At 56.8% G+C, this 13,495-nt stretch overlaps 1 long non-coding RNA gene across 2 annotated transcripts; it reads left to right on the top strand.

Moving 5' to 3' along the window:
• The first annotated feature begins 91 nt into the window (after nucleotides 1-91).
• LOC119089667 (uncharacterized) lies at nucleotides 92-13,478 on the top strand. Of its 2 annotated transcripts, none has more exons than XR_005093177.1 (3): nucleotides 92-172; nucleotides 1,303-1,657; nucleotides 13,394-13,478. It is a non-coding gene; the product is annotated as an uncharacterized LOC119089667 (long non-coding RNA). The 2 variants fall into 2 exon arrangements; XR_005093176.1 differs by lacking the exon at nucleotides 92-172 and adding an exon at nucleotides 373-451.
• The last annotated feature ends 17 nt before the right edge of the window (nucleotides 13,479-13,495 follow it).

The raw sequence follows: 13,495 nt of genomic DNA on the forward strand, positions 1-13,495 counted from the left end.
CGCTTACGTCGCTTCTGATTGGCTTCAACAGCCAGGTAACAGCAACGCCAGCCGAAAGTTGAACACTTTAGATGGCGACAACAAAGGATAGGAGGCAGCCTGTGAAAAACAAACCAATCCGACATAACGAATCTTTTGATACCTTCTGGACATTAGGGTCAGAGCTTCGCTGGTTAGTACGCGTCACATTCTCGTATTATCTCGCGTAGTTGGTCATGAATGAGTGCTTACTTCTTACCGAATGAACGAAAGGATTTCTTGTATTCGGTTTTGCCAACTATGACGTCACGCACGCATGCGCATTTGGTGTATCATTCTCGGCATTCTTATTGCTGAGGTGTTTGGGGTTTGGGGTGCGGGGTGGGTCGTGGCGTGTGAGGGTGGTGTGTTGGGATTGTGTGTCGTTTTCATTGTTCTGCATTGTGTGTGATGTAACCGATCTACACCTGTGGTGAGCGTTGTGTCTGTTAGAGCTAAACTTTGACCAGTTGAAGACAAAAACATCGCGGAGTAATCGTGTGGTTGGCAGTTCACCGCTGTGCTCTGGGTGGGAGGGTGCTGCCCGTGGCGCCGAAGTAGGTGGTTGCCAACTGATGTGTGGCTGGGGCATCAACGATTGTCATTTTGTATAAACCCAATTGCTTCAAGGCTGGTCTCTAGGCAAAGTTGCCAGTCATCTATGGCAAAGTCAGGTACACAAAGGATTTGGAGGCATTTATTACTGTGATAGCATTCCCCACTGCACGTCGAGATTTTGGCATTAGAAGGTACCATATAATCTTTCATCAGAAACATCTATGGAAGAGACTAGACTTGGCATTGCTGATTGCATCTGCAACATTTACCACCATTTATAATCCCTACTGGTTGTTAGTATGATCTGTGTGGATGTAGCAGCTATACCAACATGAGGATTATTTACAAAGAAAAAATCAAAGATACCTTCATTGTGGTTGCCCTCATGCACCACCTTTTTCAGCATTCCATGCTAATGATTATAATAAACTGTTTGTGATGCATAGTAAGTGCCAGGTTTTCTTTGTTGCCTAAATGTGCATATAGTTGATCACAAATACAGAATGAGATTGATGTTCTACAGAAATACAATATAGCTACATACCATATCATTTTCCAGCATTGACCATGGGATAGTTGTATGTATTTTACTCCACTAACCTCATCATTGACCTATATTTGAATATACATATATATGTATATATATATATATATATATATGTCAATATATTTTCAGCCTTCCAGTATTGGCAGGCTGTACAGCTTACTTGTTTCTCTCTTCTACAGCTACTGGAAGGACAAGATACCTGTCACTGCTGACTCCAGGTGGCAGAGGTGCAATTTATGATAAAAGCAAGTAAAAGTGAACTGGATAGTCCACATGAAGTGATGATCAGGAGGCCATCTGTGGACCGGCAGTGATGAGTGGGCTGGAGGACGGCAGGCAAATTGTGGCAGACTTCGGTGGATGGACTGACATGATGGTCAAAATCCAGTGATCCCAAGAATGACTCAGTGGATTAGATAATGTTTTTAAAGACACATAGGTGGAACTGGGGCAGCTGTTATTTATGTTTAGCAAGAATGATGGAACTGATATCAACATTCTGCATTGTCCTCCTCCTGTCATCTGCTGCCTTAGGTGAGTTGGACGAATTTAAAGGTGTGGGGTCTCTTGGATCCCATGGCAATGTGGGAACTCTGTTTGTGGATTAATCATGTTTGTTTGGGATTATTGCAATATGTAATCTGCTTTGATTTGTTACACTTTACACTTTACATCATAAAATTGTGTTTCAAATGTGGAATGCATTTGAATTTTTGAAATGTAAAACAAAACAAAAATTGTGGTTAAACTTTCTATCTGTCTAGCCTATCAAATAATAAATGGTATGCATGACAGTGAATATACTTGATAAATCTGATGGATGGATCTGAGTTTTCATGATAATCATGTTGTATTATTTCAGCAGAAGCTTTTATTTTCCTTCCTGTGAGTGTATTCACTCTTTTTAATGATGCCTGTAAATTTGTCCAGAGTGGCCACCAGCAATTACATAGTCCACAGTTGAGGTCTGTCAGCTCCTTGGTGGCATATTATAAAGCATGTGTCTAGGCCATGACAGATTCAGATGCGCATATATTATGAGGAAAATGAGATTAATTGTAGTTGTGAAGTGTGTAGAGCATATTGGAAATGTGGGCATGGTGGTGGTGCCCTGTGACAATGAGCTGCTTTGCCTGAATTGCATTAGTAGATGGTTTAAGTGCAGCTAAAACATGCCAAATATTTGATTTAATGATAGCTTGCAGGGTCATGAAGGAGACTTTTGTTTCTAATGCATACCTATGTTGTAGGTATCAGGTATGACAGTTAACACACCCTCAGCTGGTATGATCAGTTATGTATGTATATTCATCTGTACATTGGGTCCAGACTGATCCCTGGGCTCGATTGTCCCAGCTCTGAGGTGCCGCGCCGCACCGTGCTGCGCCCTCCTCGCCCTTGCCTCCCCTGCCTTCCTGTAGAGTGTGTGTCGCCCCCGCAGTGGCGCGTGCGGCGGCTGATGCGCGGCTCCGCCGCTGGCGCGGCCCTGCTGTGGCTGCTGTGCTCCCGCCTAGCTCTGGCTCTGGCCTCTGGCTGCTGTGCTCCCGCCTCCCGCCTAGCCCGGGCGATTGCGTCTCCCGTACAGGGCCGCAGCGGACAGACTGTCCCGCAACGGCCTGGAACAGACTGCCGGGACCAACTGTCGTGTCGCGACGGCCTGGGACAGACTGCCGCAGCCGACTGTCCTGTCGCGACGGCCTAGAACAGACTGCCGCAGCCGACTGTCCTGTCGCGACGGCCTAGAACAGACTGCCGCAGCCGACTGTCCTGTCGCGACGGCCTAGAACAGACTGCCGCAGCCGACTGTCCTGTCGCGACGGCCTAGAACAGACTGCCGCAGCCGACTGTCCTGTCGCGGCGGCCTGGGACAGACTGCCGCAGCCGACTGTCCTGTCGCGACGGCCTAGAACAGACTGCCGCAGCCGACTGTCCTGTCGCGGCGGCCTGGGACAGACTGCCGCAGCCGACTGTCCTGTCGCGACGGCCTAGAACAGACTGCCGCAGCCGACTGTCCTGTCGCGGCGGCCTGGGACAGACTGCCGCAGCCGGCTGTCCTGTCGCGGCGGCCTGGGACAGACTGCCGCAGCCGACTGTCCTGTCGCGACGGCCTAGAACAGACTGCCGCAGCCGACTGTCCTGTCGCGGCGGCCTGGGACAGACTGCCGCAGCCGACTGTCCTGTCGCGACGGCCTGGAACAGACTGCCGCAGCCGACTGTCCTGTCGCGGCGGCCTGGGACAGACTGCCGCAGCCGACTGTCCTGTCGCGACGGCCTAGAACAGACTGCCGCAGCCGACTGTCCTGTCGCGGCGGCCTGGGACAGACTGCCGCAGCCGGCTGTCCTGTCGCGGCGGCCTAGAACAGACTGCCGCAGCCGACTGTCCTGTCGCGACGGCCTGGGACAGACTGCCGCAGCCGACTGTCCTGTCGCGGCGGCCTAGAACAGACTGCCGCAGCCGACTGTCCTGTCGCGGCGGCCTGGGACAGACTGCCGCAGCCGACTGTCCTGTCGCGACGGCCTAGAACAGACTGCCGCAGCCGACTGTCCTGTCGCGGCGGCCTGGGACAGACTGCCGCAGCCGACTGTCCTGTCGCGACGGCCTAGAACAGACTGCCGCAGCCGACTGTCCTGTCGCGGTGGCCTGGGACAGACTGCCGCAGCCGACTGTCCTGTCGCGACGGACGGGTCCTGACGCGACGTGTCACGACCGCTCGCGTCTAGCCGCCGGCCACTGCAGCACCCAGAACACGCTGACCTGAGCTGTTACCAGTATGAGTGTCAGTGGAAGGGAAGCTTTGGACGTGTGAGCAGGGCGATCATGTTAACGCGGGAGAATATGCGCACTTAGAAGGTATCTTTCTAGTGCGGTGGTCTATGCATATTAAATGCATGCTTTGACTGGGCCATAAGCTCCACGTACAGAAGGGCCCTCAATAACTTGGAATGCTCTGAGTGAGCTGGAAACCTTAAGGAATGTTCTGTAGTATTGTTTACACGGGAGCTGAAAAGTGGTCTCCCTTGGACACTCCAGTATGCTTATGCATGTGGTTTTGCATGAGAATCGTATCTCCAACGAGCCTTTCTTCATGCATGGTTGGAAGCTTTAGCGATCACAATCATCTGTGACATGGGAGGCCTCAAACGCGTGCACTAGTCTGGTGACCCTTCGACACCTCCTTTCGACGGGCCTTTAGCCCCCTCGGTGAGGGAAAATGTCCATGTTAGGCGTCCGTACGCGCGAAGTGGCCTCTCAGTGGTGCACGGTGAACACGCCCGAAAGCCGGTTCGTGACTCCAAACACCCCGTCAGCCGCGGAGGGCACCGCCGCCGGCGGCTGGTGGAACGTCCGGGCGCTGTCCACGGTGCCCTCCAGGCTGCTCGCTATCGAGTTGTGCTGCATGGAAGCGGCTCGGGTGTGATGCACCTAACGGCGATTGCGAATACTGGGGCGCAGTGTGTTGCACCCGACCGCAGCGGCTGGGAGTAGCCACTGGCCGGCCGCTGCCCGCGGGCAGGCTGCGTTCACTCCGCTCCGGACCGGCCAGCGGGATTGTGGTGCAGCTTGGCATCGTCAGCGAGCGGTTCGATGTTGCACTTCATGCTCGCCAGTGGATTGTCTGCCAAAAGAGGGAACAATGCGGGGTCAGTGCCGATCCTCGAGGAGCTGATCCACCTCTGTCAGCAGCAGCGCTGATCCACCTCTGTCAGCGGCAGCGCTGATCCACCCCTGTCAGCGGCAGCGCTGATCCACCTCTGTCAGCGGCAGCGCTGATCCACCCCTGTCGGCGGCAGCGCTGATCCACCCCTGTCAGCGGCTGCGCTGATCCACCTATGCCAGCAGCAGCGCTGATCCACATCTGTCAGCGGCAGTGGTGATCCACTTTTGTCGACGATGGTCCGCTCCAAGTCGGATGCGGATTCATGACCACCCTTAGTTTTCTCCCAGACACGATGTTTTCAGTCCAGTTCAGGAGCCGGTCGCGCGCACCATGCCGTGCCGCACGGCATGTGATTGTACATATCACTCCAATGTCGAGAAACTTACGTGACGTACGTTAAAATGGGTTTGCAAATACTCCAGTCCGTCCAGCCTATGTTGATTTGAAGTCAAAGGCACGAAGACGCCATAGAGCATAAGGGGTTCAGTTCTTTTCAGTCGGAGGACGCATGACTTGTCAGGCATTTCGTTGACTTTAAGCCACGGATTTCTTCCATTGCCATTATCGGGAACTGAAAGTTCAGTTTGATTTGGGAACGCTGTGCAGGTTCCTGGTTCACAGGAAGCGAAAGCTTGTTTCTGCTTGATTGCCGTTGGTGGGGTCCGATAGTCGTTCCAGGTGTCGACTAGCGACAGCAAGCAATTGCGCCGGATCTGTGGTTTGAGTCATACCCGTATTGATCTCGCTGTTTTGTCAGCCCATGACGTAGAGACGTGACCTGTTTGATTCCTCGCGATGGCGGAATTTTTTTCTCCGTTCATCCACCAAGAGAACCGCTCTTGTCCGTTTCCATCCGCCGTAAAAATCGCTGATCATCTCATCAGCGATCCGAATCTGGTAGTCCGGTCTCGTCGCCTGATATCCGCCCTGGCTTAACATACCTCTGTAGGCCAATATATACGATCGCCGTAGCGAACCGATCGCCGCCGATGAAGCCGCGCTGATTACCATGGCTGGGCCCCGCCCGTTAGCGGCGCCCAACCGGATCAGGCCCGGCCGGGCGCGTCGCCTCCCCACGAGGCACGCGCCGGCGCCACTTTGGTAGTTATGAGCCGTGGACGCGGCTCGTTTGCATGCGCCGCCGTCAGCGGCCGCGTCCGGCTGATCCGCGCAGATTGACGGCATCACTAATGCTGATGTCGGCCGGATTGATGTCGTTCGTGTCCGAAATTGCCGGCCCGAAATGAACACCGCGCGGCTGTGTGAGTTTAAAACATTCGCGTCCCGTTCTGAATTGAGGTGGCGTGGCTCCATTGCTGGCAGCTAGCATGCGGCTTGGCTGAGCGGGGGGACGAGTACGGATGACTGTGATGGGCCGTCGGCCGTGCCGGCTCCAGGCAGCGTCCACCGCGACGATGGCGTCGCCGGATCCACTTTGTGGCTGTCAGCCTCTTCCCCGCGCCCTCGCCGAGGTCGTGCTGCCTCTGGCATCCCGCGTTTTGGCCGGGCACGGGTCGCTGGACCTGGGCTTTCGTGCCTCGGAGCGGGACGGAAGACGACCGCCACGGCCCGCTGTGGCGTTGGAGGCGGGGTAGGGCGTTGGCCGGCCGGCTGCCGATGCCTTCACCACATCTCGTCTCTGCCCCGAGGTAGCAGCTGGCCGGCTCCCGATGCGGGAGTGTATCCACGACGCGACGGCTGGAGCATTGGTATTCTGCTGGCGGGGTGACGGGTCCGGATGTGAGAGTCATTCCCCCCGAGCGGCGGGTGCCGCTGCTCCCCCCGCCGTCCCCCTCCCCTGCCCACTCAGCCCTGGCTGACCGTCAACACAATCGTCCGGTGCGATAAGCTATGGGCGGCCCGTGCCGGCCGTGCACCTGGCGGCGCGGCCGCGCGCCGCGCTGCCGCCGCCTCTGCCCTCCGTCACTCTGCGCCCGACCGCGGGGGCGCCGCCGCCAGCCGACAGCATGACAGATGAGCCGCGCAGCGCCCCGCCGCGCCGCGCGCCCCTCCGCCGCCCCGTGTAACGCACGTGTGAACATCTGCCGCCGTGTCGCCCGCCGCGCGGCGCCGGCGCGGCTGCGGCGGCGGCGGCGGCGGCGGCGGCCGCGCTCCCACGCGCCGGAAGGGAGGAGGCTATTTCGTGGCCGAGATTGGCTGATCTCGGTTACGTGTCTCTTTCCATTAGCACTCCTGAAAACGGATGAGCGAGCGCGCTCGTGGACGTGCTCCACGGAAACTTGTGGCTGGGCCAGACAAAGCGAGCGAGGGCGGCACGAAGTTGAGTAGACTGGTCCGTTTCAAGCTTATTCGCGTATTGTCGTTGCTCGGAAAGGAAGGAGGCTTGTCGTCGCATTTGCTTTGTGCGAGGGCGAGGAACCGCCTGCCATATGGTGCCCCCCCCCCCCGCCCCATGGGGGCCATAGGACCAGGGCAATCGGCGCGCCCTAAAGCCCGAATCATCATCAAATTGCCCCCGAAGCTTTGGTTGGTATTGGTCGGGCTGCGAGAGTATTTTGTCAGGCTTCTTTCTGAGAAGATCCACATAGTTGAGCCGGGCCGTCGTATGCATAAGCGATTGGATAAACATGCGGTCTGTGAGAAATATGTAGCAAGGGAAGTGTGTAAAAAATAGACGTCTAAGATGTAGGACTTAACGTCCAAGCTTAGAAAATGCCAATGTTACCCTGAATGTAATGTTTGCAAACATGTCGAGTGGGTAACACGCCATCCGTTTTCAAATGTGCCAGAGCAATCCGACCCATTGACACCACCACAAAAGCTGACCTGGGGTGGCAGATCGCACAGTGTTTGTCGTCTTTTTGCGGGGCGACGGGTGTCGGCTGGGCGGCACAGACCTCATGTGAAGTGACGTCTGGCGGGCGGGTGGCGGATGTGACGGCGGAAGCGGCCAGATGTCTGGCTGCTCGGACTAGTCTACCCCCTCCATTTTCCTGAGGCCCTCCCGGGCACCGCCGACGTGTGACTGCAGTGGCGGTCGGCGACGGCGGACGGCCTGTGGGAACTAGTTTACCCCCTCCATTTTCCCGGGGCCCTCGCGGGCGCCGCCGATGTGTGGCGGCTGTGGCGCTCGACGACGGCGGACGGCCTGTGGGAACTAGTTTACCCCCTTCATTTTCCCGGAGCCCTCGCGGGCGCCGCCGATGTGTGGCGGCTGTGGCGCTCGACGACGGCGGACGGCCTGTGGGAAAGCCGGGCGACGTGCGGGTTAATAGACGCCGAGGCTTGGTGACGACTGTAATGAGATTCCATTTCTCACGACCAGTGTTCCCGGAGTTTATGTCAGCTTCAATCTCGCCAAATGAAGTTTGATATGAAGAGTATCTGAGCCACGTGTTTGTTTTTGTTTTGTTTTTTCTTTACTTGGGACCACGTTAGTTACCTCTCTTCTCGTGCCAAGCTTTTGTCGACAGTTGTAGTTTTGCTAGCATGATTTTGAGCGTTTTCACGCATCGGAAGACTTCCTCGCTCAGAATGTATGCTGAACGCATCTTGGTAACTGTTGAACCTCTCGCATGAATGCGGCCTAGTTGGTATCTTTCTCCCGGGAGTGGCCGTGGCGATTTGGTCCTGACCATCGTATGTTATCAATCTTTCCTCGGGCTTGCAACGTGCACCGGAGATGTGCACGGCAAATGGGACGCGCACCGCACCGGTTCGCGCTGGGGAGAGGTCACGTGGTCACGGCAAGTCACCGTCGACTCGCCCCGCCGTCGGCTTTCGCGGAGAAAGCGCCGTTCGTGGTGGGCGGCTCTGGCCGTGGTGCGGACGGTGCCAGCCGCTCGGCCGGCCTGGGATCCGCTGCAGTCTCGACCGGGCTCGGAGCGTCCGCTCATCGGACTGGCCGTGGTGCTGATGAGATGGCCCGCCGGTCGTGACGCCTCACCACGCCGGCGCCCGATCAATGGGCCAGCTGGCGGAGGGCGGCCGCCGCCGCGGCCCCCGGGAGCGCCGGGTGTGTGCGGGAGCTCAGACCGCGCTCGGCCCGCCCCAGTGATCCCTCGCTGGGCCGGGCCGGGGGAAGCAGGGCTCCCGGGCGACTGGGGGGCGCGCCGCCGGCCACCTCCCTCGCCGGCGGCAGCGGCGGCGACAGATGGCGGCCGCTTGGACGCCGGATGCTGGCCGGTGGCGCCGTGAAGTCTTAGGCACACAAGCAGGGCAAACAGTGCCTCTGGTGTGCACGGGCCGCACGCGGCCCTGTGGCGCCGCTATGGGGCAGGCCGCCGCGTGGAGGCTGTCCAGAAGGTGGGCCGACGGTGCGGTCCCGTGAGACCCAGCCACCGCATGGGGTGCGGGGGATCCATGAGCGAGCGGCTGTTGACTCGGGCGGAGGGAAGGAGAGGGATGGGCACTTGCCCGCGGGCTTATCCGATGGGAGTGTTGGGAGCCCAGCCCACTGGGCCGTGGGCTCATTCGCCGGAGGCCCTCTCGACCGCCTGGGAGCCCTGATCCCACACCGCGGCCTGAGCACACTGCCCTGCGCCCGGCTCGCAAGCAGCCAGCTGACGGAAGTTGGAGGGGGCGGCGGGCCGTTTTTGCGGCGCTCCTCTGCCGTCGCAGCAGACGCCTGGACAGCCCGCTGACTGCCAGCCCCGCCAGCTGATGGCTGTTCCCACGGTCCGACCGTGGAAGGGCGATTGGTCCATTGCTGGCATTAGTCTCAGCTTTGGCAAGCCTTAAGCCAGCTCGTCTGTTGCGATAACAAGTGCTATGACAATTGTTGAGCTCGCGCACCTTTGCCCTAGGTCAGTGCCAGGATTGATTTGGGACAGGCGAACAGGATTTACCAATTTTAATTAATCGCTTTCATTGCCATCATTTTTAAGTAATGTGACTGAAAAGGCAAATGTTGACGTGCTGTTAAAAGTATGTGACAAAAACCTTGGCTTCCAAACGTTACCCTTTGCGTCCAAATGGGCGCAAATGTGCCAAGGCTAATGCTAGTTGCTAACTCATCGTAGGATGCCACTACGTCGCCTTAAAACCACTTCTTGAGCCGGGCACTGCGCGATGCGGACTCAGTCAGGTACCTCAGCTTGCAAATCCTCAACAGTGTTGTCGATGCCGACCCTCCTGGGAGGTGTCGCCTTCGGCGGCAGTTGGTACTGAAAGGTAAGCATGCGTTTGTGCGGGCGTGGCTCGGCTGCTGCTGCTCAGGCACCGATTATCACCACATGGGTCATACATCTGGAAGTGGATGTATGGGCAGGGGAATGCAATTAAGCGGCCTTGGATTTTAATGATGCTCTTGTTCTACGCTTGTCCCCCAAGCTATCGCGGCTAAAGGAAGGAGCGTGGACGGCACACAGGTCACTGCACAGCGTCACCGCTGCACAGCGTCACTGCTGTACGGCGTCACTGTTGTACAGCGTCGCCCCTATACAGCGTGACCTCTGTACAACATCACCCCTGTACAGCGTCACCCCTGTACATCGTCACCCCTGAACAGCGTCACTGCTGTACGGTGTCACCACTGCACGACGTCACCGCTGTACAGCGTCACTGCTGTACAGCGTCACCCCTGTACAGCGTCACCCCTGTACAGTTTCACCCCTGTACAGCTTCACCCCTGTACAGCTTCACCCCTGTACAGCTTCACCCCTGTACAGCTTCACCCCTGTACAGCTTCACCCCTGTACAGCTTCACCCCCGTACAGCTTCACCCCTGTACAGCGTCACCCCTGTACAGCCTCATCCCCGTACAGCTTCACCCCTGCATAGCGTCACCACACCGCTACACAGCGTCATCGCTGTACAGCGTCACCCCTGTACAGCGTCACCACACCGCTACACAGCGTCATCGCTGTACAGCGGGCTGGAACCAGTGACCGAGACAGTCCAGCTGTCCACGGAGCCTGCAGCACCCGTCTCCGTCGATACAAAACAGCACCGGTGATTGCGTCGAAGAGGAGCGCTCAATCAATATATCAACCCACGCGGGAAGTCGCGCAATCAACCCGCCTTGTTCAAGTTTATCTATAAGGCTCGGCGCAAATCAGTCCGACTTCTACTTGACGCGTCTATTGAGCGCCGTGTCGCAACTGGCGCTATCAGCCGTATGTTCCGCTCGTTAAACAAAGATTGACAGAACAATCCCGGCTTCAAAACCTCGTTATTCTGAAACAACCGACAGGCTGGGTTGACAGAAGTAGAAAGCCAGACTGTTGCCTCCAACGTTAATGGTTGGCAGGCGGTCATGTAAAACAAAGGCCGGCTGGTCGATGTCTTCATTGATCTGTTATCGTGATTGTTCTGGCTCATGCCGATCTTGAAATAAAATCGTAATGCTTTGTTGACTTGGCTGACCTGGGAGTGGTTTTGCGCAAGTTGAATGGCAGCAGCTGAGGTAAGCTGCAAATTATTGTGGCATAGCGTGGAGCCGGTGCAATGGGTTGGCTGTCATTGAGGACGAACATTTCATGACGCAGATGACGCTCTTCTCCGCGGACAAGCTTGCGATTGGCTCGTGGCCGGCTCTCTTCCAGTGAGCTCGTATTTCCCCACGCTGCTGGTCGACCTCGAGCCTCTGACTGCATTTGTCACCTCTCCCGTGGAGCCGACCTGTGGTTCCGGACCTCAGGCTCACTCTCCGAACTGTCCGCTGCAGGACTGTTGTGCCGCTCGGTCTGTCCCTCCTGGACTGTCGCGTGCGGTGTCCCCCCCCCCCGCCCTTCCGCCCCGGCCGCGTCTGCCAGGTCCATATGTCGCGGCTGGCCGGTGGCGCCGACTTTACGGCGGCTCAACTTTACGACTCGTTCCTGGTCGCGATGCCGGCCGTGCGTGCTGTGCCGAGCCGGGCGCACGTCGGCGGCCGTCCATCACGGCCGGCCGTCCGCCGACCGAAGTTTGGGCGCCGGCGCTGCCACGCGGCGCGGGCGGCCGCCTCGTCTCCGACGGCGGCCCGGGGGCGCTCGACTGCCCCGCCGCAGGGGCGGCCGGTCACAGTAGCTCGAGTGGTCGCCGCGCGTCGGCACGCGGAAATGAGCAGGACGACGCCGACCGCCGCTGGTCAATACGGCCGGCAGCATAAACAGCGGGCCGCCGCCTGTAATGTCATTGGCAGCGGCCGCCGGCAGCCGCCCCGCCACCGCTGGGATATCGGCCCGGTGCCGGCGTCGCCTGGGAGGGGACCCTCTCGGCCCGGGCGTCGGCGCCACGCGCAAGAACGGTCGGGAGACATGCCAAGTGTCGAAGTCCGCCGTCGATGGATGGTCTGGATCGCCCGCTTTTTCTCATTCTCATCGTTTATGTATGGATTGGGTCGATGGAAGTTGCGTATCGCTGAAGGAAATGACTGACGTGTTGCAAATGTTGCCAACGCAGGGAACGCATGCCAAGTGGAAATTAAGTTACGTACCCAGCGACCAAGATCAGAACTATAGCCACATATTGAAGTTTTGAGTCCTAGGAGTGCTATCCTCAAAAGGTCATACTAGGAAACATGTTGTTTCGTTCTCGTCATTCAAAGGAGTCAGCCAAACGCTCATGTGTCGTCTTTGTTTTGCCTTAAGTAATGATGCTGTGTTTTTGATGGAATCCGTGAACAGTGAGCAGTTTACAATTGAATCCATCCATTGATTGTTATTCAATATCAATATGGTGATTTTTGAGAGCCCAAGTTAGAGCTCATGAAGAGTTATGTAGTGATATATCAAGGGCTATGTGGATTTAACTTAAAGAGACTGTTCCACATTTTGTGGGGTTTTGAACTGAACTAGCCATTTTGAAGATCGTTCTGTGCTGCTCGCGGCCCTGCACTCCTTAACACCTAAACCTCTTAGTTTGTGAGCTACACGCCCACAAAGATGTGCGGACGATTTCGATGACACCCAGGCATCCATGACGTCATAACGTCATTCAAGTCGTGCATTCTATTTTGCGTGCGGCGCTCAGGGCCAATACAAATATGCTTATCAAGTCGTTCATGTGTGGCGTTAGTGGACACGATTTCCAGACAAAACGCCGCCAATTGGCTCTCAATCAGTGTTGTGCAAGGTATGATAATGTAATCAAAGAATGACGCATTGAGTAGCATATTTATTTATCAGACTGATTGTGTTGCCGGGAATAGCCTTTTCCACTTCGTATATCCATAGTTATAAGTGAGCTTATTTCATCATATCTGATGCTTGCTTCAGTTTTTTATGTGGAGCATTCCCTTTAAATGCCGTCAAGGTGGTTTTTGCCCTGTGTCTACTTGATTTAAGTTGGGTTTGTTCTCAAAGCAACGTATATGCTGATCGGTTACTGAAATATTGCTGTCCATGTGTGGTGATTTGTGTGACCCTATGACCACGTCCGAATGGTGAGCTGTTTGTCCCATCTGTTGCTTTTCTTGATGCTGAAGTCTGCTCCTGTGAACTCTAGATCCTAAAGCCAAATATATGATTTTGCCGCCAACGTGAGTGACCCGCAGGAGTTCAGGCGTGAACGATGGCGAGGCCCGAGGCCTTCCACACCGCGTCCTTGCTCTAACACGTCCGCGCGCCCGCGTGGTGTCTGACGCATTCTGAGAGGCGGCCGGCGCCATGTGTCTACACCTGCCGTGTCATGTGCGTGTGTGCTGACGCCTTCCGTTTCGGTCCGGCAGGCGCGACGGAGGCGGGCGCGACGTCCTCCCAGCTACGGCTGCCGCGTGAGCCGGAGGACACAGTGGCGCGCGAGGGCGAGCCGGCCACGCTGCACTGTCGGC

This window comes from Pollicipes pollicipes, unplaced genomic scaffold (genome assembly GCF_011947565.3).
Source record: "Pollicipes pollicipes isolate AB1234 unplaced genomic scaffold, Ppol_2.1 Scaffold_3087;HRSCAF=3621_pilon_pilon_pilon, whole genome shotgun sequence".
Lineage (NCBI taxonomy): Eukaryota > Metazoa > Arthropoda > Thecostraca > Pollicipedomorpha > Pollicipedidae > Pollicipes > Pollicipes pollicipes.